This window comes from Euprymna scolopes, chromosome 4 (genome assembly GCF_053919585.1).
Source record: "Euprymna scolopes isolate OS-2025 chromosome 4, ASM5391958v1, whole genome shotgun sequence".
Classification (NCBI taxonomy): domain Eukaryota; kingdom Metazoa; phylum Mollusca; class Cephalopoda; order Sepiida; family Sepiolidae; genus Euprymna; species Euprymna scolopes.
Genome location: NC_136485.1, coordinates 43,615,795 through 43,641,718, shown reverse-complemented (window position 1 = coordinate 43,641,718; position 25,924 = coordinate 43,615,795).

Below are 25,924 nucleotides of genomic sequence, written 5' to 3'. Positions count from 1 at the left end.
AATTTCGAGTCAGTAGACTAAGAATTGACAGATTTATTGCGTAGGGAAATTTACACAGACACACACACAAATAGAAACACAGACAGACACACACATAGCCACATTCACTTTTAAAGATATATAGATAGATAGACTAATAGATTAAACAAAAGTATATACGTATACATAAATATATATGGAAAACATTTTTGTTTACCATACAGATTTTACGAAATATTATGTAAGTATAAATCATGTAGAATATATGCATGAATATAATTACACGGAATAATTAACTCTAGATGATCATCCCTTGAGAAAACCGAAAAAAACTAATATGGAATTAATTAAAATGAATGTTTACAAGAGTATGCAAATTAACTAGACCTTTGCTAGTTAATGCCTTTCCACAACAACTATATGAGAAAATTTGATTTTATGTTTAAATAAATAGAAAAGAGGGTTCTTAATATGCATATCAATGTACACAAAAGGAAAACACATTCATAGGAGTATAAATAAAAGTACGAGCATACAGATAAATGAAATGGATAATAAATGATAAATATAACTATATATAACTTAGAACTATACACACACCAACACATACATATACACACACGTGTATATATATATATATATATATATATATATATATATATATATATATATATATATATATATATATATATATACATACACTCTCCCCACACACATATATATACATACATACACACACACACATATATATATATATATATATATATATATATATATATATATATATATATATATATATATGTACACTCTGCAGAGGTACTATCACAGGGATTCGACAGAAAAAAAACTGTGGTGTAACTTGTTTCCTGAAAAGGCTAACGAATGCCGTCATCCCCAAACCCAATACATCCTATACCTCTAAAATGAGCGCTTGGGCGCAAGAGTCTCATATGTGCCAGTGCGATTAAATTGGATTGAACTTCGTCTGATGGGTTGAGGGTATTTTATTGACAGTTCCTTGCTGCTGTTTCCGACTGTTAGTACACGGCCCTAACTCTTTAGTAGCGCTTAGTACGGCTGCTCCATCAACAGTTTTATAATATCGGGATGTTTTTAGCGCAATGTCGCGCGTGGAACGGGGACCCTGAACTCATCCCCGGTGGACATTACTAATGCCACACTCCTAGTAAATGATGTCAGCTGATGGTCTAGTTGTGTTGCATGTCTGACATTCTGCGTAACTACTTGTTCAGCACCCCATATCTAAACTTAAATTTTAAATATGATGACAGTACAATAAAAATTACGTTTAAAACAGGCTTAAAATTAAACACAACCTACTTGCTTCCTCTCTTCAGGCTTGCATTTACGAACAGCCAATGGCTTAGAACTAATACAGATAATGTAGAAGCATTTCTCCTAGCAAACCCCCGGGATATCTTAGCACTAAGTGAGACTAACATACACTCCTTATCCCTCTAACTACTTTTACATGCCTAGATATCTCCCACTCTGCCGTAAGGACTCTGACAAACATATGCAGGGACTCAGAGTCTATATTCGTAACACCCTCCTCCTTACAAGAAACACAGCTAGTATCGATGAAACCTTTATCTGCGTTAGAGTTAACATGCAAAATAACATTAGCTAGTTTTATTTTCTCTACCACTCACGCTCAACCCAGGACTGCACCCTAATAAACAAAGTCTCTGGCAACATAGATACAACACTCTCCCTCGACCCTAGCGCTCTAGTGCATGTATTTCGTGACTTCAATGCCCACCACTGCGAGTGGCTTGGATTCTCTACTTACACAAACGCAGCTGGTAGCACAATTTCTCAATATCCCATTCCCTATCACAGACTATTACGTTTCCAACCCGTTTTCCAACCCAACAAGAACATCACACCTAACTTCTTGATCTATTTCTGACTACAGTTCCCGATGATTGTATAACGAATGACCACAGCTTATTTGGGAACGCTGATCTTGCAGTGATAATGGTTGAAATCTCCCTAAACTCTAGAGCCCAAACTGCAGAGGCACTGCTCTAAACAATCACATATTATAAACATGCTCACTGAAAAGCCGTCAGGGAACTAATCAGAGATGCCCCGTGGGAATTTTGTTCTCTTCTTGCTGAGCAGTGCGCAATTGAGACCACTGAATGGTTCCAAATGGCAATTGAAGCACATATTCCCACGCGGAAAGTTTTTGGCACACCCCAATCCTTCTTATGGTTTATTTCTACTTGTGCAGCATGCGTACCCCGGATTTAACCGACATAAGTCCAGTTTTTATCAGATGGAAGTATATAGTAGTTAGGAGTTACTGTAAGAAAGAAATAACGACAGTTAAGAGAGAATTCACGTAAGCCACCGCATCGAAGCTCAGAAACTAGGCACCCATGTTTTTTGGAAAATCTACAGCAGTGTAGTAAATAATGGGCAACAATCAGGAGGTTGTTTGCACAGCAAGCAAGAATGCCAACACACTTGCCAGTGGGTTTGCCTTCAACTCCACACTTGACCTCGCTAACCACCCCCTCGTTAACTTTCCTTTGTGGATAGACGTAACACTTGAAGATCTGAAAATTACCCCTTCTCCGGTACATGGTATCATAAAAATATTTTCACTTCAAAAGCATGTGAACCTGACCTCATCCCAGCTGTGTTACTAAAAAAATGCTCACCGAAGTAGCTCCAGTCCTCTCCAAACTTTACAACACATGCCTTAAAGAATCGTGGTTTCCTTACTGCTGGAAAACCTCTTCTGTGGTACCAGTTTACAAGAATTCTGGCGAAAGGACTGACGCATTAAATTATTCCACCTATAAGCCTCCTTCTGCTTTTCGCCAAAATATTTGAGTCCATAATTAACGAAGTCTTAGTCACACATCATCTTACAGATGCGAGACTTCTGACCGACCAACAATATCGATTAAGGGAAACCCGTTCCACAGCAGACATTTTAACTGTAATCTCTGGACGTATATACCATTCACTGGACAAAACAGGGGAGGGTAGAGCTGTAGCTGTAAATATATATAAGGCGTTTGACAGGGTATGGCATGAAGTTCTTCGCAGGAAAATCCAATCATACAGTATCACTGGAGGAATACTCAACATAATTAAATCTTTCCTAGAAAAACTAGAGGATGAACTACAATCTGTAGTGGATTGGATACAAAAATGTAAGGTTACATTTAATGCTGGAAATACTAACCTTGTCTCTTTCAATAATTACGAGAAACCTTCTCTACCACCAATAATAATGGGCAAAGTATCTTTATCTGAAAGTACTTCTTTTAAACTCCTTGGCTTAACGTTCACATTACACATGAGTTGGAATAATTACATACAGAGCATTTCCAGGACCGCTGCGAAAAAAGTAGGCTCTCTCTACCGTGCTAGAAAGCTACTAACGCACGAAAGTATACTGTACCTCTATAAGACCACTATTCGCCCATGCATGGAGTATTATTGTCATATTTGAACTGGTACATCTGCTACTAGTCTCTTGCCCCTAGACAAGGTCCAACACAGAGTCGCCAACATAGTCGGTCCTTAACTGTCATCTACGTTGCAGCCTCTGTCTCATTGACGAAATGCTGCATCTCCTTGCCTGTTCTACAAGTATTTTATTGGTGAATGTTCCGAGGATCTGCAAGCAATTTTACCCCCTCCACGTAGATACCCCCGACAAACCCGACAAGAGACAACCCCCCTACATAGTAGAGATCTCTAGATGTAAGAGAGCTTTCTTCTCAACCCAGAACTGCTAGACTTTGGAATTCCTTTCCGGGTCCCTGTATCCCAAATTCTACTGACATGCAGAACTTCAGGTGTAACGTGAACATACAACTTGCTACCCAACTTCTTTCATAGTACCCCTGTAGCTTAGGTTCCTGGTAGTAGCCCCTGCATCAAAATGGCAATGTGCCTCATTTGGAGTGAAAATATAATAAAAAAACATATATATACATGTACTAACATATATATATATATATATGTGTGTGTGTGTGTGTGTGTGTGTGAGAGTGTGAGTGTGTGTGTGTATACAAGCATTTTGCCCCGACGTTGGCCAGGTTTTTGGAGGTGTATGTTGAGCAGAAAAAGTGGTAGTAAGAAGCCAACCCGAACCCGTACGGTGAAGAAGGAAAAGAGTGGGGAATAAGTGACGTATTTTCTGTTACAACCACCGTCAACCCGGGAGTGACGCAGGTTTTAATAAAGACTAGACAATCGAAAATAGGAGATTACTTTCGAAATTATTGGCGAAAAAAGCGACCCCCCCATGTAGAAAAGTGTCCAGTTGAGAGTGAAGAAATTAATGTTTTTAGCAAATTTTTCCTCTGAAGGGTCGAGATTCAATCAATAATGATCTTGTGAAAATCCTTGCCTCTGTGGAAAGTTTTAGACGGACAGGTAAACATACATACATACATACATACATACATTTATATAATGATAGCTCAAATTTTCGCCCCAAAACGATTAAAGGCTTGCCCTATCTCAGAATAAACTTTATGCAAAATTTCAAATGTTTCGACCAGAAATTGTCTGAGTAATTTGGTAGAGTCCGCAGAGGTAATTTTTTAAAAATCTATGACCCCTATTATGCCCCCTTAAAATGTATTTTTTTGGGCTTAAATTAATTTATTAAGTTTGATCCATGTCCAAGGAAACTATATCTAAAATTTCTATTGTTTATACCAATTGTGTTTTGTTTATTTATGTACGTAACAAATGTGCACGCCAACACACAAATCAAGACAAACACGATTAGGCAGACGCATGCACACAGGCAAATTCACATCTGATATCATACCGTTTCATGAAACTAAGCGAATGACTAAAAACAGAATACACGCTTCTGCCCACATTCAATGAAAGGACATCTCTGTAGGCTAAGGCGATTTCAATATATATATATTGGCAAACGGGTGTCGATTCTAATATATGCATGTTTATTGTTTTTTTTTTGAAAGAATCCAACACAGTCCTCGATTACAAAGAAATCGATTACAAAGAAGAAATATTCAATATAAAAACTTAATATTTATTGATGTAAAATTTTACAGAAAGCCAGAAAAAACATTAGTGCCATCGGTTTCAAGCCTAACTCAAGGAGGACCAGTTAATGATAAATAGTAAATAATGTTCGGCTGCCGTCAGCAATGCTTTATTTGTTTTCTTAAAACACAGAACATGGCTAACGAGAGCCTAACATTTACCAGTAACTAGTTCCCCTTATATTAGGCTTGAAACAGACGGTACCCATGCTTTTCTAACCTTCTCTACAATTTTAAATATATATATATATATATATTTATATATATATATATAAATATATATATATATATTTATATATGTATATATATGCCGTTTCTGAAGTTTTTAAATGAGGATTGCTAATTTGTATTATTATTTATCGTACTACTGTTCTAATTTTGAGTGTGCCTTTCAAAACGTATCGGTATGTGAAACATCCGACCTACTTCAGGTTGATCTTCTGAAAAGCAAGAATGTTTCTGTCAAATTCTGAAATTTGGACAGAATTTCGAGCGGAACCCTTTATTTACTTAATGGGGGTAGCGTGCTCTTGTTCCGTCAGCCCTGACTGGATAGAGGTCCTAAGAAATTCTCAAATGTATTTTTGGTCAACACACTGAGAATTAAACATTAAACCTTCAGAAAAATATCACTTATACATGTGATTTTTCCTAGGACTATATAATCACTCATTGGTGGCGCATTGGTTAGAGTACTGGTCCATGCTGTCGCCGTAGTTAGAGTACCGTGAAAAAGCACAGACGAGATGATGCCGAATCAAATTTCAATGATTACATCGCTTCCAGAACCTCTGATCATGATGCGTATATGATAAATGGACTTGTTTCACGTTGGTAAACGTGTGTCGATTCTAATGGTTTTTTGTGTGTTTCCATTAATAAAGTTTATTATAAAACAAGTTATGGCCTTTTGGAGTTTAAGGCCAGAAGACTATATTTTTGCACGAACTAAAATCAAAATGTAAAATCGTCATACACTATTTGATCACACATAGTTTTTTTCCTGATAGAGCATTTCTTAAGCGAAATAATATATGCATATACGAACACACACACACACATATATATATAAATATATATATATATATACATATAAATACATGTATATATGCATAAACACACACGATTATATAAATAATGATCCACAGAGGGATATTTGGGTTGTATCACATTTCTTTAGTGTGGCTAGACTAATAATTAGGAATGAAAAGCGACCGCCCACGCAATGGTTGGCGCTTCTACGTGTTACGCTGTTTGGTTGCGCTAATGATAGGGATGATGATATTACAATAATCAAACATTATCTACTCGTTTAATCTCCATTTGTTTTTCAAAAAAACATTGGATTATACGCTTGTAAGCCAATATAAATGGATATGTATATATATATATATATTTATATATATATATATATATATATATTCGCTTAATTGGAACATATTATAAGGTATTTACAGCTTTTCTTTCATTTATTGCGATTTTAATTATAGCAAAATGCACTTTATTTCCATTTGACGAATGGATTGTTGCTATTTTTTCTGATGAGTTAGGGCATAACAGATTCACATAATGTAATTAAGTGACTGATTTTGCGCTACGATCTGTCAGGAATATTAAATGTCAACTGAATAAAAGCAATAAATTATATGATGATCAGCATCATGAACTTTTGAATATAGTCTTTTGTCATACATTGGGCTTCTTAAATTAACTTTGTATATTTCTTTCCCGATATGATTACAGATTCCGTACTAAATTCAGGATTGCGATACATTTTCTGACGCTGATTTCGATTCTTTATAAATCTGTAAATATTTAACTATAAAATGTCTTTGTACAGATTCCTGTGAAAACACATATTAAATGTGTCTATATTTTTCAAACGTACACAAACTCTTGAGAGGTTATCTTGTAATTCTAGTTTCACTGGAATTTTAAATCAATAATTATTTACTATTTTATACAAGAATTTGAAGATATTTCTTAAAATAAAATCAAACGAAAACGAAGAAAAAAATAGAAAGAATCGGTTTTGGCATAGGAAAATAGGCTTACATTTTCCGATTTGTATACCGATTCCGATACCTGTAAAAGCTCTTTCTGATTTTAACTTCCGATTCCTACTATTAATCGTTCTACCAATAATATATATATATATATATATATATATATATATATTTACACAATTAGATATAAATATATGTATATATATATATATATATATATATATTTATAGATATATATGCATGCATATTTATTTATATACGTTGCTTGTTTGTGTTTCATTAAAATATTTTCAATTCAAATAACCCCCTCTTAATTTTTGGAGTAATTAATAATTTTTATAGTCTGCTTCCGGTGAAATAAACCAAACGATATATTGACGGGTTTATATTTCGGATTTCACAAAATATCTTGTCGCTATTACAACCAGAGAATATAAATATTGTGCCTTTACAAGAGCTGATGGTAAGTCGATGAAGATAAGAGTTCCACCAGAAACATGCTGAAGGCACAGACACAGCAACCTGAAAGTTACAATATCGCGAACAACAACACTGCCATACACATAAAAATATTTATATCCCTATTAAAAATATTTGGAAGTTTATGAAATAATTTTTACTAATGGTAATGTCGAGAGGCCATGTGTTATTACAAAGCATATTGTGTAATGCATTTGGCCATTGGAAAGAAACAAGCACGAATATAAGAACCATGCAATATTGTTAAAAATAGCAAGTCTAAAAATGAAAGGGCTATTTTAATTGTAGTTGTGAAAAGAGAATTATTCTTTAAAACTAGCGTAAAACATAAACCAAGTTTTTAAACCAAAGTATGACAAAATAAGTAAACTGCATTTTCGAGCACGTAACTCTATGTAGATACCTATATAATTATCAATCAATCTACATGCCTATCTATCTACTATTAAGTTAGGTAAATTTCATGTGTGTGAGTTAATTCTCTTATGGAATTTTCTGAAATGTTACACAAATACACTTTATTCGCATGACAGCATTCTTAGATAGATTTTGCATCGAAATGTCTACAATAATAATCGATAAACCACAATCGAACAATCAGAAGAGAGAAGGAACACACGATTGTGACTAAAGGTAACACTTTATATAGACCAAGATCACTGTGCAGTTGAGACGTAATATAACTGCAAAATCAGAAAAACCTCAGCATATAAAAACAACATTAACTTTTATTTGATAAGATATGGGTGCGTTCAAAATGAATGTTTCTTTTTAGAGATTAATTGAAGCATGGTACTTTTCTGTTATATTTTAAACTTTAATCAAGGCTATTTTCACTGTGCATGTGAACTGGCCTGGAATATGAAATCACACGTACGTTTTCTGATTCGATATTGGCACACTCTTACAAACAGGCGATTTCACCGATAATGATGGCAATAACTATGAAAAATTGAAACAGTTGTTGATACTCATTTAAACCTGAGCAACGTTATGTCACATTGCTAGTCAAAATATTGTAATGTTTTGACCCATCGGCTATGAGCATAGCGTAGAGTCTCTCTTAACTCTGCCAAGCATGTCCGAAGGTCAAAATATTATTATTATTATTATTATTATTATTATTATTAATTGATTCGAGCGATGGCGGGTCGCCGGATTGAGTTTTATGATTAGAAAAAATAAATAAATTGAATTGGGAAAAGGTGATTGACAGCAAATAATAATATCGCTACAAAGGAATGTGAAAATAGAAAATATATGTAAACATGATATTTGGTTTACATAAACAAACAACTACTCTGAGTTTACAACAGCTGTCGGTCTGAGACACGTACTGAGGTGTAGATTTGGGGTGATCCTTGGAAATCAAAGAGAACGGACGACTCAAAGGGGAAGGTGGTCTCTCCATTACGCAGGGACCGGCGTTTTCTCAGGCAGCCAAGATGTAAAGACGTTGTAATCTTTGAAGGTGTCGGCCGCAATCATGAAAATAAATGTTCGTATATAATTCAGGTATGTGTTTTATTATTTACGCCTGTTTCGACACGTCCAGGTCAATCGTTTCCTGTTAGAACTGTTGCATAAATGCAAAAATATACACACTAGACGATCAACTAAATGATACAACATATATACATAAACGCTTTTACAGGATGCATGGACAGATAAAATATAAAATCCAACTTTTCAACATGTACGTCGTTTTGGGACATAATCTTATACACACACAACGTAACGATATGCATGTAGGGTTATTCCATAATGATAGCTGCATATAAAGTGTAATGATATTTCAAAAGTACAAGTAACATAATGCTTGAAAAAAAAACGTTTATGAGAGATGTAACGACGGATCTCATTGGTCCATTTTGTTACGTAGCTTGTTATAACATTTTAGGTTGCAAACAAATCGTATATAACAAAATTTACTTATAGTAAACGCGTCACTTTAAGGGGAACTCCGTGCACGCGTGTGTTTATGAAGAGAAAGGTTTAAACACATCTAAAAATAAAAATGAATATCTTATAAGCTATGTAATCTAATTTGATTAATAATAAAATCTCTGAATAAAACATCAACCATAATACAATGATCTTGTCTGTGTTTTTGCTAAACGAAAAAGAAAATAAATAAGTCGATTCACATTTGAGACGGTGCCAATCGTTCTCCAGACTTTTATGTTTTGGCAAAAGAGAGAACAGCGTACAAGTGAGCATAAATGAATTAGATTATTTTATTATACGTTATATGATTTATCGTCCTATTGACAATTATTTTCATACGAACTACACCAGGTATCACATTATAGGCATAATATTTTCTTCAAAAACCTTTATTTATCCCACATATGATACATTATTATTAAGACATAAATACTTAATGGCAATAAAATGCATATGTGTGTTAGTACATGTCCGTGTATCTATATATCTATGAAAGATAGAATGTGCGTGTGTGCCAGGACATGTCTCAACGTATATACTGAACGAATTTTTGACCTGCTAACTTGAAATTTTGTATATAAGGTATTCAGACAATGTGGTGATTTTTAAATCTATTTTTCATTCGGGAAAAAGCGTTACTAAGGGGGCAAAATTGGAAAATTGGTACTTGGAAGTAATCAGAATTTTATCCTTTTGTTAAGTGTTTCATAAATACGCATGCGCCGACGAGAAACGTGAGTGCTTTTTGATTATGCGTATAAGTATGCTTGAAAACATTTGTAAAAGATCGTGTAAAGCTTTCCTAATGATTACTGCACCTGGCTTACTGTTTTTAGGTTTTGGTAACGATCTTATCCCGAGTATTGTTCTTATTACTTATAAGAAGGAACTTTTCAGAAAAAAATCATACTCGCATGTACATACGTCAGTTTTGGTATGAATTAAAACAATATTTACGCGTATTTGGGCGGACTGCAGTATATATATATATATATATATATATATATATATATATATATATATATATATATACATACATATATGTGTGTGTATGTGTGTGTGTGACGTATATTTATAGAGAGGTCGATAGCACATTTTACATGCAGAGTTATATGTCATGATATTTGTGAAGATTACATTTTTATTGATACATATTTACACAGCCGGGTAAACCAGGAGCAGAGCAATGTTTAAAAGAAAAGGGGATTTAATCAAAAAAATAACTCCTGAAGGAGAAATAGTCAAAACATCAAAATCACTCCGTAGTGCTGGCAAAAAAATTAGTTAATTGTTATGCTGATCAGAATTGTTAAAGTTAACACTTTGCAGATTAAATAAACTTGTAATAAGCTTAAGTAACCAACAGAGCGACGATGCGAGTGGTACATGGTAGACTTTGTTTGACCCATTGAATTAGGCATCATTTTTTTAAATTTCTTTCTTAGAGGGTGAGAAAATGTTTGAACACAATCCTATATTTGGCGACAATTTTCTATAAATAGCCAAATGGTGGCTAAGGTAAAGATGGCTAATGTGTAAGAAATTTTCAAACTCTGTAGAGAAAACAATATTTACGTGGTAAAACTGGCAATATTTTCTATGTATTTGTTCGAATTAATAGTACAGGTTATTATTTATAAGGTGACGGAATTTTATTTTAGTCTCAGAAAATGTAATACTATTCCTGGCAAATCCCTACTTCGAAAGGTTTCTTTTAATTTTAAAAGAGAAGTTTGTAAAATTAGCATTAAATGTAATCAGCCTGACGTAGTACATATTTAAGCATGCTAATTTTTTTATAACGATTTTTCAACTGACTTTTATATGTATATGTCCTTTCAACTACTATGCAGAGACAAGTACCCGGTTTATTAAAACAGTCTAAAATCACTTCTAAAACTTACAATGTATTGATACCCTATGGCTGAATGAGATAGCTTCGGTACGTTTATCAGCTCCGCGTTTTCTTTATAAAATGGACTTTTTTTCTATAGTATCAGGCAGGACTGAATTGTTAATTCTAAATATAGATCGCTTTATACCCTCCGGAAAATTCCAGCCGGAACCTAATAGCTATCCGTGTGTTATTTTTGAGAATGTTCTGCTGCCAGTGTACATATAAAATACCTTGCTTTTTCATTTCTTGCAACGTAATAGATGTACTGAGATTAATGCCGCTTTCACTGAAAAAATGTAATAAAGGACGCGAGATAGTTTTCTGCTACATCGGTCAAGCCAAAAGTAGCTGGACAATGACTTGGTTCTCTATAATTTTTGGCAAATACCACGTAACGTCCTGAACAGAAAGATAACAACCATCGTCAATAAACCTTAAGTAATCAAGTTGACATTTGACGAATCAAAACTCATTGCCAATAACTTTGCAGCTTATTCTACTTATGCGATCAAGACCTCCAACCCCTGTATTTCTTCCTGTATCTAAAAACACCTTATGCGACATGCATATATATGTGTATGATGTTACCAAGCTAATCATGAACGCTAATTCCTGTAAACCAACTTGCCTTTACGGCATTCGCATTATAGTACTGAGGAGGTTTCAACTAGAACACACTCCCATATTTACAAAAAGTGTTTAAGCGTTGTCTTAAGGAGAATTGCTTTCCAACAACCTGGAACACCTCATTAATATTCAAAGCATCACGTAATCGGTCATCTTCCTCTCAGTAGAAACAAATACGTCTCCTGTACGCCATAAGTGTCTGAAATATGTATTATATAGAACAATTACCTTAGCAAAGAACAAAAACAAAACTAAAATACATCCTCAGTAACAGGCAAAATGCTATCCGTTTTACTAGATCTGCAGCAGAAGTGGTAATATTTATAGTATATAGGATTAGCAAATCTCTAAGCGAAGGCTTCCTTTCAAGGACAGTTTCTCTAAACATATCAAAGGCCTTAGATAGTGTATACCACAAGATCTCCAGCTCTGCTATAGGAGAAGTTGTCTTCTTAATTATAAAATCATTTCTTTATGATGGACTCCTAATAGTAGTGGTTTATTGGTCGAAATAAAACGCGTCGTGATATATATTAATGATTCATTAACTCACATCCTAAGATTACGTAACGATATTTATACTTACGACACTAACATCTATAGAAACACTTCAAATGTCGTAAATGACTATCTTCTCTCTGATTCTCTCCTCTGATTTTTAGCCTGTGGCGCGATGGGGAAAAAGTTTGCTGGTTAGACGGAATGTATCTACGATTAAACTTCTATCTTTACATCGTCAAGGGTCTGATCACCATCTAACATACATTTAAATAAAATACTTTCGTGTTGGGGGCGTCCATGTTTTAAAAGGCCAATGGATCAGATTGTTGCTCCTCGTCTTCTTTTTTGCATACCCTTTTCATCAGAAGAGACATTGCAAGATTGCTCTACCTTATCGTTATTTCATGGCAAGTACGTGTATTAGCTTCAATCTTTGGTATTCCTCCTGTAACTTAAACCACTGTCAATAATTTTCGCATGTCTTTATCTATTTAAACTTAAAGTAGGTTCCGGGAACAAAGTGTTTTTTAGAATAGCAAGTTTGTAGTATTTGCTCCACTGTCACTGCTTTTCAATTGAGTGCAATGCGGTTATCTTCAATTTCAACGTAAACAAATACTCGATGAATCGTCCTCTTAACTAATCCAATTGAGTAAATTTTCACTACTAACGATTACTAGAATATTCTTAAATTGATACCTGTACACTCATTATCAACTATCCTTGAGTGGCCACCTGGCCTTGAGAAGTAATGACTTATTTAAAAAAAACAAAAACAATTTCATCATGAAATGCTTTGAGGGAAATCAAGAATAATAAAAGGTACACCAATAAACCCTTTGTACATCCTTATATTAATGTTAAGTTGTTTTAATGTACGGATACCGACGATGATCTGAAGCTATTTTACTTTGGTAGGACTAATTTTGTTGAACATAAGTCCAGGAATGTTGCACTGATTTATTCTCACGGAAATACATTATTTCCAAATCTTGCAAAAGAATTATATATATCACGTGCTATTGACTTTGCTTCCGATGGCTTAAATAATGCAATATAACAATCGTAGTATCTGCAGTAGAACCGGATTACATACATACATACATACATACATACATACATACATACATACGCTTTGTAAGCGAGATCATTCATATAAAAGCTGATGGCCTACCATTAATTAATAATTAAAAAAATTACAAGAAGAACTGAACGAGAAATATGAGATAATTTTTGGCCGGTAAGTTTTACACCATATAGTTCTTGAGCACTTTTATATATAAAAATCCAATTATCAAGGAAGGAATTATTGACAACTCCTCTTTTTGTAGTTTTAAGGTAAGATAATAACCAGCAGAGGCAAGACATTTATATTAAAGGGAGACTACCAGATTCACATGGTTTAAGGGAAGAGTTGATGAATAGTTCGTCAGGTACGGCTTCTCTTCGTAGTGAGAAATTTGTGAGAATGTAGTTTGTAGGGTCCATGATCGAAATTCAAGTAACAGGAAGCAGTTTTATCTGTGAAGTTGCCAACAAAAACAACATCGCCGTAGATAGAGAAATAATTGGCAATTTCTCATAATTACACTCTCTATTAGAGATTGTCGAGAAATCAATAGTTATTTCGTCTACATGCGTTTTTTAGACATCGCGGTAGACCTTACCTTTTTGCTATGCCTGTTACATTCTTAAGATGATTTCGTTCTGCGATATATGTTTGAATTTTGTAGCTGAAATTGAGAGTTAAATTTGCGGATTGCATGTTTCCATTAGAAATAGCAGCTGCATATATGCCATAGTCAATCTAGCTGAAGGAGGTATACTACTCAATGCATTAAATAAAAAAAAATCAATGTCTGATTTCACATCTACGGTTACTCCATATGCTCTCTGTGAAGAAAGAGAGAAATACTTTTCCTCACGACGTGTTCTATATATAATCGTTACTAATTGTGGTTTATAAAGATTATTACGTTTAGTGATATCACTTATATTCACAAGTTGATCAGCGAGTAAGCTCTTCTCATCTGCCATACAGTGTAAGATACTTGCATTGTATTAAGCAATAATCAGGGTTAGATAATATTCCCAATATGGAAAAAGACAATGAAAGTGACTCTTTGTTATCGGGACTGTTCATTAGAAAGATTGAAGCTGCTCTTTCTATCTGCGTCTACATAGCAAGAAAAACCTAACCAATACCTTTCGCTTGACATACACATCCCTATTTTTTTTACACATGTACACCCCTTACAAAGCATGTCGCCACTTGGATATAAGGGGCTACTATTTACGTTCTTATCTAGGATAGATTAACAATATATTTGTTTATGTTACATTTAAACTTCTGCATATTAATACAGCCAGTTAAGCAGACAGTAGGAAGGACATTCCAAATCTAGCTGTTTGAGGGAAGAGACTATTAGAATAGACATCATTCCGACATTTAGGGACATCAACAATGAAGGGGTGAGATTTATTGTTAAGTTTCTTTATCGGAGATATGTATCTCGAGGGAGTAGACGTGCAACGATTTTATCAGGAAACATCCAATTGAAATATGTGTAAAATAGGCACAGTTATACAACATTCCGACGATGGGACAGGGGCTGGAGCTTAGTTTAAATGTGGGATTGATTAGATTGACAACTTTATGGGGGGCCTTATATAAAAGGAGGAGATTAGTGGTAAATGTACCAGCTCTGATGTGGTAGCAATACACGATGAAAGAGCAAATGGTGGCCTTGTAGATGTGCAGGATACTCTCATGTGTGAGTAGTCTTCTGGCTCGATAGAGAGAACCTACTTTCTTTGCGGCAGCTTTTGTAATGTCCTCGATGTATTTATTCCAGTTCAGATTGCCTGCAAATCTTAGGTTGAGGAGTTTGAAGGTGGAATTCTCATGTAGTATGTTATTTGAAATGGATATAGGCGATTGAAGAGGCGTCTTTTAATTATTAAAGAAGAGCAGCTTTGCTTTCCTAGCATTAAATGTCACCATCTATTCGCGGCCCCATTCCATTATAGTCTGGAGATCATTTTCTTAAAATGTTGCCATTGTCTTAGATTTATAAACTTCTGTTCCTCCCTCACGCATGTTATAGTGCGTATATGCATATATTTACGCAATAAGAAAAAAAACTGTTATATGATATAACGCTCTGCTACTGTATAAGGATATACTATAATATAAAAGACTAGCCAATAAAATCCCCGGACGAAAACATGATTATGGCCGTGAAAACCATCTAAAAATGTATATCCTACCGGGAATATCACAAGAATAAAATATTAATCTTATTACGCAAACATAAATATAGCGGCGAACAGAGAACTAACAATTGAAGTCTCTGATGGGAAATAAATGCATAAGTAAACAGCATTGTAAGTGTAAATTGGATATTAGGAATACTAAAAAATAAAAAGCGCGAACCGGTGAGAGAAAAATGATTATCTGGATATTGTATAGACGTTGAAAGCATTATATAATGGATGCAATAAGATTTTCTAACATGTGAATTGACAAACCTACTAAAGTATAAAACTAACAACATTATTGTCCAAAATATAGGGGAATTGTCAACATAGTTAATAGCAAAAAAATGTCGTAGATATACGCGGGGTATCACATAAAACAACAATAATAATAGTAAATAAAAAGAGCAAAGACAAACATATTACAAAATAGATGGAAGTATAAACTAACTTACATATCTATAACTTGAACTGTCTAGACACTTCCGTGACTAAAAACCCTTTTTTCTTCGGTCGGGCAGTTTTTGACATCTAAAAGGTACGATTGGAGAAATCCTTATCTAGCGTGCGTATCGTCTCAGGAATAAAAGTTATTTGACTTGGCAAGAATGTAGCTTTCCCCTTAAGAGCCGATTAGGTTTTGCGGAGATTAAATAGTTTTCGATGTGGCTATTCTTTGTATATATTTTTCTATGGTTTTAAATTTCATGGATGTACTTACAATAAATAGGCGTTAATGAGAAGTATTAAAGTCCATTTAATTTGTCTGATATAGAATTTTCAGAAATAAAACTCGTTTTTTTTTCTTTTTTGGTATATTTGATAAAAGTGTTGTGGGGGCGTTTTCGAATTAACAAAAATAAACGAGATAAATTATTACGTTTACCTGGAATGTTATAAGCATGTTTTAACACACTATTTTGCCCATATTTTAGCCCGATTACAATAATTAAACTCTAGGACAATTCTTAACTTAAATCTATAATGTTTGTTGTAATGTGAATCATGACCATTAACCTGATTTTGATTCTAGTACATACTACCAGTTCCGTCCGGCTTTGCTCGGGCTGTATATAAATGTCATAACTTTATGTGCATATGTATATATTACAAAGTGTGAATATGTACGGTAATGCCTTTCTATATAATAGGCTTTCTTAACTACCATTAGAGAAAAGTTGGTAGAGACCGCAGATGGCAAATATTTTTTTTTAATTTGACTCCAATTTTGACCCTTTAACATTTATTGTTTTTGGCTCAAATTAAATAAAGTGTTTGACCCATCTACAACCTACATCTAAAATCTCAATTGTTTAAATCCCAAATTGGCGGAGGAGTTTGGTAGAATCTGCAAAGGAAAACTCTGTAAGTGTTGACCTCTCACCACCAAAATTTCAGTACCATTATGTAAAATTTCAAATGTTTAGACCCAATTTGGCTTGATATTTTGCTAGAGACTGCAAAGGTTAACTCTTTGAATTTGACACTTTGTAAGACAAATTTCCAGCTAAAAATCATTAAAAACTTTCGCTATGTCTGAGGACAGTTTATGCAAGATATCAAATGTTTAGACCAAAACTTGGCTGAGTAATTTGGTAGAGAAAGGCGAGGTTATTTTTTAAAAAAACTTTGACCCCAATAATGCACCCTTACTGATAATTGTTTGGGCTCAAATCTAATTATAAAGTAAGGTCTATGCCCAAGTAACCTTTCTCAAAAATATAAAGGGTTTAGAATCCAATTTGGATTAGAAACGTCAAATCGTTGAACTTTGACCGCTTAACAGATAAAGTTCTGGCCGAAAACCTATTAAAAATATTTTTCCAAATTTCATTACCCTCTTTTGACAAATCTCGAGTCGGTAAACCGAGAATTGACGGAGTTATTTGGTAGGGGATATGCACAAACAGACAAACACACATACATTTTCACTTTTATAGATTTGTGTATTTCCCTACGATATAATTTCGCTACGCTATGTCAGTTTTTAGTCTACAGACTCGACATTTGATATAAAGGGTAGTGAGATTTGGAAAGATCGATGTGATCGGTTTTCGGCCAGAAATTTGTCTGTTAAGTCGTCAAAGTTCAAGAATTTCACCTTTAAGACCTCTACCAAACTCCTCTGACAATTGTGGATCTAAACACTTGACATTTTGGATGAAGATTCCTTGGACATGGATCTAACTTAATAACACTATTTGAGTCAAAAACAATACATATTAAGGGGTCATAATAGGAGTCAAATTTAAAAGAATTGACCGATTTTTTTTTGTTCAGCATACACCTCCACCAAACCGAGCAACGCCGGCCACCCATGCTAGTTTATATATATATATATATATATATATATATATATATATATATATATATATATATATATATATATATATATAAGTGAACGTGTCTATGCGTGTGTCTGTGTACATTTCCCTACGCAATGGCTCTGTCAATTTTTATTCTACATACCCAAAATTTGATATACAGGGTACTGAGATTTGGGAAAATCGATGTGATCGGTTTTTGGCCAGAAATTTGGCGAATAAGAGATCAAAGTCAAACAATTTAACCTTTGAGAACTCTACCAAACTCCTCCAACAATTTTGGGTCTACGCACTTGAAATTTTAGATATGGGTTCCTTGCTCATGGATCTAACTTAATAACTTGATGTGAGCTCAAAACAATAACATTTAAAGGGTCATAATAGGTGTTAAAGTTAACAAAAATTTACCTCTGCGGTCTCTTCCAAATTACTCAGACAATTTCTGGTCTAAATATTTTAAATTTTAAATAAAGGGTATTCAGAGAGAGGGCAAGCTTTTTCATCAGTTTGGGTCGAAAATTTTTCGTTACCAACATATAAATGTATGTATGTATTGCTGTTTGCATGTCTGCCTTAAACTTTCAATAAAGGCGACGGATTTTACCAAGATCAGTATCGTTTTAAAGTTCGACCTTTCATACGACAAATATCGAAAGATTGGCTAAAAACATTAATATCTCCCCCTTCAACTAGCCACTTTTCTACAGGGGGGACACTTTTTTCGCCGATATTTTTTTAAAGTTATTCTCTCCTTTAGATTGTCTAGCCTGCATTTTAACAGATGTGGCTTCCGGTTTGGCGGCTGTTGAAATGCTAGTATACATATGAAAGTGAACGTGTCTGTGTTTGTGCGTGTACATTTCTCTACGCGCTAACTCTGTCAAGTTTCGGTCTACAGACTCCATATTTGATATACAGAATACTGAGATTTGGGAAAATATTTGTGCTCGGGGTTCGACAAGTAATTTGGCTGTTAAGGATTCACAGTTCAACTCCTTCGCCAATTATGAATCTAAGCACTTGAAGTTTTAGATATAGGTTCTTTGGACATGGATCTTACCTAATAACATAATTAAAGTCCTAAAAAATAAAAGTTAAGGGGTCATAATACGGACCGTTTTTTGTGTTTAGTTTTTTTTTACCTTACATGCACCTCTAAATACCCGGGCAACGTCGGGCTGAGATGCTAGTAAAATATAAAAGTAAAATAAACATCCGTGTCTCCAGTTTGTTTCAGTACTCATGTATGAAAAATTATTTTCATGCACAAAGAAAGGAGGGATTAATCTAAATAATAACTGATAATAATGAAGAAATCATGTACATGCAAATTATAGTTTTATGAGCAAAGCAGAAGGGTTTAATCAAAATAAATTCTAATAAAAAATTTAAAAAATAATTTCTCACACTTATAATTGTAAAGACAAAATGATGTCCTTGTTTTTTGTGACTAAAATAGGAATTTATCTACAGTGACTTACATGTCATATTTACAGATTCAGAAGAGACTGTATTAGTATATCTATCTATATATCTATAAAAGTGAATGTGTCTGTGTACATTTCCCTACGTATTAACTCTGTCAACTTTTAGACTACAGACTCGAAATTTGATATACAGGTTATTGAGAATTGGGAAAATCTATGTGATCGGTTTTCGGCCAGAAATTTGGCTAAGGTGGCAAAATTGAAGGATTTGACCTTTGAGAATTCTACCAAACTCTTCCGACAATTTTGGGTCTAAACACTTGAAAGTTGAGATATAGGTTCCTTTGACATGGATCTAAATTGATAACTCGATTTGGACCCCAAATAAAATAATTTAAAGTGGGTCATATTAAGGGTCAAATTTTAAAATAAAATGGCTGTTTCTTTTGTTTTTTGTTTTTTTTTTGCTCAGCATACAAATCCAAACACCCGGGCAACGCCAGACACCCATGTTTGTATATCTATAAAAGTGAACGTATCGGCGTGTGTATCTGCGTACATTTTCCAACAAAATAAATCTGTCAATTTTCGGTCTACAGACTCGAAATTTTACATAGCGGGTATTAAGATTTGAGAAAATCTTTTTAATCGGTTTTCGGCCAGAAAATTTCTGTTAAATGGTAAAAGTTCAACGATTTGACTTTTGAGAACTCTAGCAAACTCATCCGCCAATTTTGGGCCTACACCCTTGAAATTTTGAATATAGATTACTTGGGCAGAGATCTAATTTATAATTCTATTTGAGTACAAAACAATAAATGTTAAGAGGTCAAAATTGGGGTCCAACTTAAAAAAATCACGTCTCCGGTGTCCACCAACTTTTCTCTATGACAGGTAAGGAAGCCGATTTTATAGAAAGGCATTACCGTATATATTCACACTTTTTAATATATTCATATGCACGGAAAGTAATGAACAGTACACAGGGCCCGAGCAAAGCGAGCGGAATTGCTAGTATATCTATAAAAGTGAACGTGTGTGTCTGTCTGTCTGTGTGTGTGTACATTTCCCTACGCAATGACTCTGTCAATTTTCAATCTACAGAGTCAAAATTTTATATACAGGTTTGGGGAATTCGATGTGATCGGTTTTAGGCTAGAAATTTGGTTGTTAACGGGTCAGACAAACTACTCCGAGAAACTTTGGTCTAAACAATTGAAATGTTAGATATAGGTATCTGTGACATGGATCTAACTTAACAACATAATTTGAGCCCAAAACAATAAATGTTAAGGGGGTCATAATAGGGGTCAAATAAAAAAAAACGACCTTTTTTTTTTTGCTCAGCATACATCTCCAAACACGCGGGAAACGCCAGGAACCCATTCTAGTATATCTATTAAAGTGAACGTGTCCGTATGTTTGTCTGTGTGTCTGTGTGTCTGTGTACATTTCCCTACACAATAGCTCTGTCAATTCTAAGTATACAGGGAATTTTATATACAGTGTACTGAGATTTGGGAAAATCTATGTGATCATTTTTCGGCCAGAAGTTTGGCTGTTAAAGGGTCAAAGTTTAGCAATTGGACCTTTGACAACTCTACCAAACTCTTCCGACAATTTTGTGTTTTAACATTTAAAATGTTAGATCTAAGTTCCTTTGACATGGATTTTACTAAATAAATTGAGTTGACCCCAAAACAATTAATATTGTGGGATCATGATAGGGGTCAAAATTATTAAAATGGACCGGTTTTTTTTTGCTCAACATACACCTCAAAACACACGGAAAACGCCGGGCTAAAATGAGAGTATATATATATATATATATATATATATATATATATATATATATATATATATATATATATATATATATATATATATATATACATATATATATGACAAAAATCTGAACGTCTCTGTGTTTGTCTGGTCACGAATAGGCTCCTATATGGTTGACTATTATAGAAAACTGATCACATATAACGATAGAAGATGTATCAAGGCACAGGAATGGGTATGTTTGATCTGGCATAATGATGATTCATTAAAATTTTGGGTCTGCGTACGCGCCTGGTCCACAGAGTATGGAATTAAAAAAAAATTTAAATTTAAAAAAGTTACAAGTGTTTTTGATATAGATGTACTTAAGAATATTTTAATAAGTATGTTTTAACTTAAATAGGAATAGTTTTTTTTTTTTTTTTTTTACAAAGGCATCACCACATTATCAAGGCCCAGAGGTCACTCAAGGATAAGGGTTAAAGAGTGTACAGTAGAAGTTGGTCAATATAGTAATCATTAGTAATGAAAATTTGGTAAATTTAATAACTTATATGGAACGGCTCATCAAGAACTTATTTACCTTAGACTTGAACACAACCATATTGTAGTCAGCCGGAAAGCAGGAAAACGGAAGACAATTCCACAGGCGTGCAGTTCTAAGAAAGAAGCTTTGTTCATGGAATCTATGTTTAGGTTTAGGCACAGATAAAGAGTGGGGGAAATTATTGATAGTGTTTACAGCTAGACGAGTGTTTTTTGTGAAAGTTTGGCGAGGGGGGGACCATAGATTGAAGCTAAGTTGAACACTTTCCATGAAAATAACGATACATCAGAGACAAACTCGCAACATCTCTTCTGTGAGATAGAGGTTGTAAGGAGGAGAAAAGGACATCTCCTACGAGGCTACGAAGTCTATTTTGAACTCTATCAAGGCAGGACAAGTCCTTTCTAGCAGCTCCTACCCAGATGTGGCAACAGTATTCCATCCTTGGACGTACCTGGCTCTTATATAGATAGAGAATAGCATCATCAGTGAGATATCTACTGGATCGATAGAAAGATCCCACCATTTTTCCAGCGGCCTTGGCAACAGATTTGATATACGTGTTCCATTTAAGATCAGGAGTAATGGTCAAGCCCAGAAGCTTGTCAAAACTTGAGGCCTCCTGAAGACGAGAGCCATTCATTTCAATTGATGACAAATGTGGATTAAAATGTTGATGATGTAAAGAGAGAAGCTTGGTTTTAGATGCATTAAAAGTAACCAGCCACTCCTTTCCCCATTGTACTACATGCTCACGATCAGAGGAGAGAGAATTGGAGAGAACTTGGTCGTTTACTGTCTTAGATGTGGTACCATAAATGGTAGTGTCGTCAGCATAAATGTCTACAAATGATGTAAGGATATGATTTGGAAGATCATTAATGTAGATCAGGAAAAGAGTTGGGCCCAGGATGGATCCCTGAGGGACACCGGCATTAATACTGTGAGCTGCTGATTTTTGCCCCTCAACTACTACTCTTATGAACCTATCAGAAAGAAATGATTTAATAATTGAGAAGACTTTTCCAGCTATACCATAGCTAGCGATCTTATGAAGTAAACCTTTATGCCATACCCTATCAAAGGCTTTAGATATGTCAAGAGCAATTGCCCTAGAAAGATTGCCACCGTCGAGAGATTTGCTAATCCTATGCGATATAACTGTAAGGACATCTGCTGTAGATCTAGCAGAACGGAAACCATATTGAGTGTCACTAAGAAGGTTATTTTTGTTGAGATGTTTGATTACTTCTGTATTTAACACAGATTCTAGCAACTTACTCATGACGCACAGTAGACTTATTGCCTGTACTGAGAGGGGGATGAGCGATCACCTGCATTCTTAAATACAGGGCATACTGATGAGATTTTCCAGGGAGATGGGAAACTGTTCTCCTTAAGACAACGTTTAAACAGTTTTGTAAGTATGGGCGCTAGTTCAGGTTGAAGTTTTTTGAGTACTATAATTGGAATACCATCAGGGCCAGTTGCTTTACTGGAATCAAGGTTTTTGATTAGCTTGGCAACATCACGTACAGATATACGTATATCACATAGCGTGTTTTCTGATACAGGAGGAAATATTGGGGGTTGGCGGTCTTGGTCGCAAAGGGTAGAATTAGCTGCAAAGTTCTTGACAAAGAGTTTGGCTTTGTCTGATGCTGACGAGATTACCTCAGGTCCATTGATAATAGTTGGGATGGAGCACACGCTTCTGTTCAGGATTCTGTTTGCTATTTGCCAAAACTGGTGGGAACCAAGCCGCTGCTCAGCTACTTTGGACTTAACAGATTGAGCATACAACTCTCTTGCGTTCCTTATTACTTTCTTACAATGGTTGCTGGCAGTCCTGAAAACGGCTTTAGTTTCCATACATCTATTACGTTTGAAGCAGTGGAAAAAGTGATTTCTGTGCGCAATGGCAGCAGCACATTCTGGAGAGAACCATGGCTGGCTGTTAGGTTTTTGCTGAAACTTTTTAGAGGGTATGAAATGGTCAATACCTACAATTAACCATTCAGTTAGGTCTAATACTATAGAGGACACATCCTTTTTAAACATGGAATGCAGAGGTAGATCAGATATAAATGTACGGAAGCTATCCCAGTCAGCCTTAGTGTATCGATATACTGTACGATGAAGTGGTACGTCTGGGGACTTATTACATTTCATTTTTATCTTAATTGGTACAACAGAGTGGTCGGAAGATCCAAGAGGCGACAGAACAGAAACTGAACATAGTTCAGGGCAAGTTGTGAGAAAAAGGTCTAGTAGGCTCGCATACTGGCCGTCATTATCGGGCACACGGGTAGGTTCCTGAACAATCTGAGTGAGGTCATAGGCAATGGAGAAATCATGACAGAACCTCCCCTCATCATCGGTCTTGTTTGAGTGGGTCAACCATTCGACGTTGTGAACATTGAAGTCTCCACATACGTGAATGTTAGCTGAAGGATAAGTAGAAAGGACTTGGTCAATTTTCTCAGATATGCTTTGAAAGATAGTAACTCCGCTGTTGTGGGGGCGATAGAGAGTAAATATAAATGCAGTAGTGTGAGCTAAAGCAACCCGGAAGCACATATAGGGTAAGTTAGGATCTTCCCTGGAGATGTCCCTCCCACATGGAAAGCTATCTTTAATATAGGCACATATTCCATGCCCATGGCGATCTTGGGGGTCAGATTTAGAAGTTAAGTTAGAGTATCCTGTAATTGCAAACTCATCTAGGGAAATAGCCTGTCCAATGCCAGTTTCACTTAAAAATAAAAGGTCTTGTTTAGTCTCCTGTAATTGGGTTTCAACCTCTGGAAGGTTAGAACGAAGACCCCTGATGTTGGAGAAGGAGACATGGTAGTAGGGGTCTACGTTGGAAGTTGGAGAACCGGGTTTAATCGTGTATTTTTTCTTGAAACTTGTCATGATGAAATTTTGGAATTTGTGGACTAGGTCGACAGATTTACTTAGAGCAGGACAGAGAGGGGAAACTAAGATAGAAAAAGAAACGAAGAATTTTTTTTTGTACCACATGATAAGGTAAAGCCGTAACAATTACCCACTAGTATGGCATCGAGAGGCCCCAGCAGAAGCTACTGCATGGTCCAGATTCCATTCACCAAATGGCAATACAGCAGCCCCAGTACTTTGCACCTGCTGATAGGACAGCCTCCTTAGTGGTTAATCCAAGGTTCGGGTCCCTGACTATCAGGCGGATAACGTCAGCCCAGACAAAACGTTTACCTCCAGCACCCTTACTAGTGACATGGCTACAAGGATAGACATAGAAACAGAAAATTTCCACCAACTCTGCCAACTGTTCGCGCAAAAATACTGCCAACCTAGAAAACAGCTTTTTCTTCTCCCTTTGTCAGAAAAATCACTCATTTAAAAAATGAGGACTGAGGGACAAATAAGAAGAAGCGAGAGTAAACAGGAGCTGCCGATAACGCATCCACAATGCGTTTTCTACTCTCCATTAAAAAAAAAATAAATAAATAAATAAAAAATAAAAAATAACTATTAAGTATTGTACTTAATAAAAGTCCAACGGACCTGTTTAAGGGAAAGTATGGTGATAGATTCCCCTCCCACGAACTAAAAATGAGTACAATTAGGTAATCTATTTTTGCAATCAACTCGGTAGATAAATAAACATTTATGGACGAGAAAAAAAAGAAGCTAGCATTTAATACAACAGAAATACATAAATTAAATACTGAAATAAAATGTAGTTATTAATATTTGAATCTTAAAATAAAAAGTGCGAATTAGTAGAGAAAAAAATCACTTATCACAACAACGCATTCCGTCTCCAAACTAGTGAAGAATTTAACTTTTAATAGCATTCAGAAGATTTGTTTGTTTAAATTAACCGTTAAGAGAAAGCGTGATTTTATTCTGAACTTTAACTAATCACGTTTTAAGCAACTTATGATATAGAACAAAATCGGATGGGGGGGGTTCTTCCGAAGTTAGTTGGTGACGTTATAAGTAATTGCGAGATAAGATGGGAGCCAGAAATTAGGGGTGGGGGACTGAAAATGATAATATAATGGATTGATTATACAATATTTA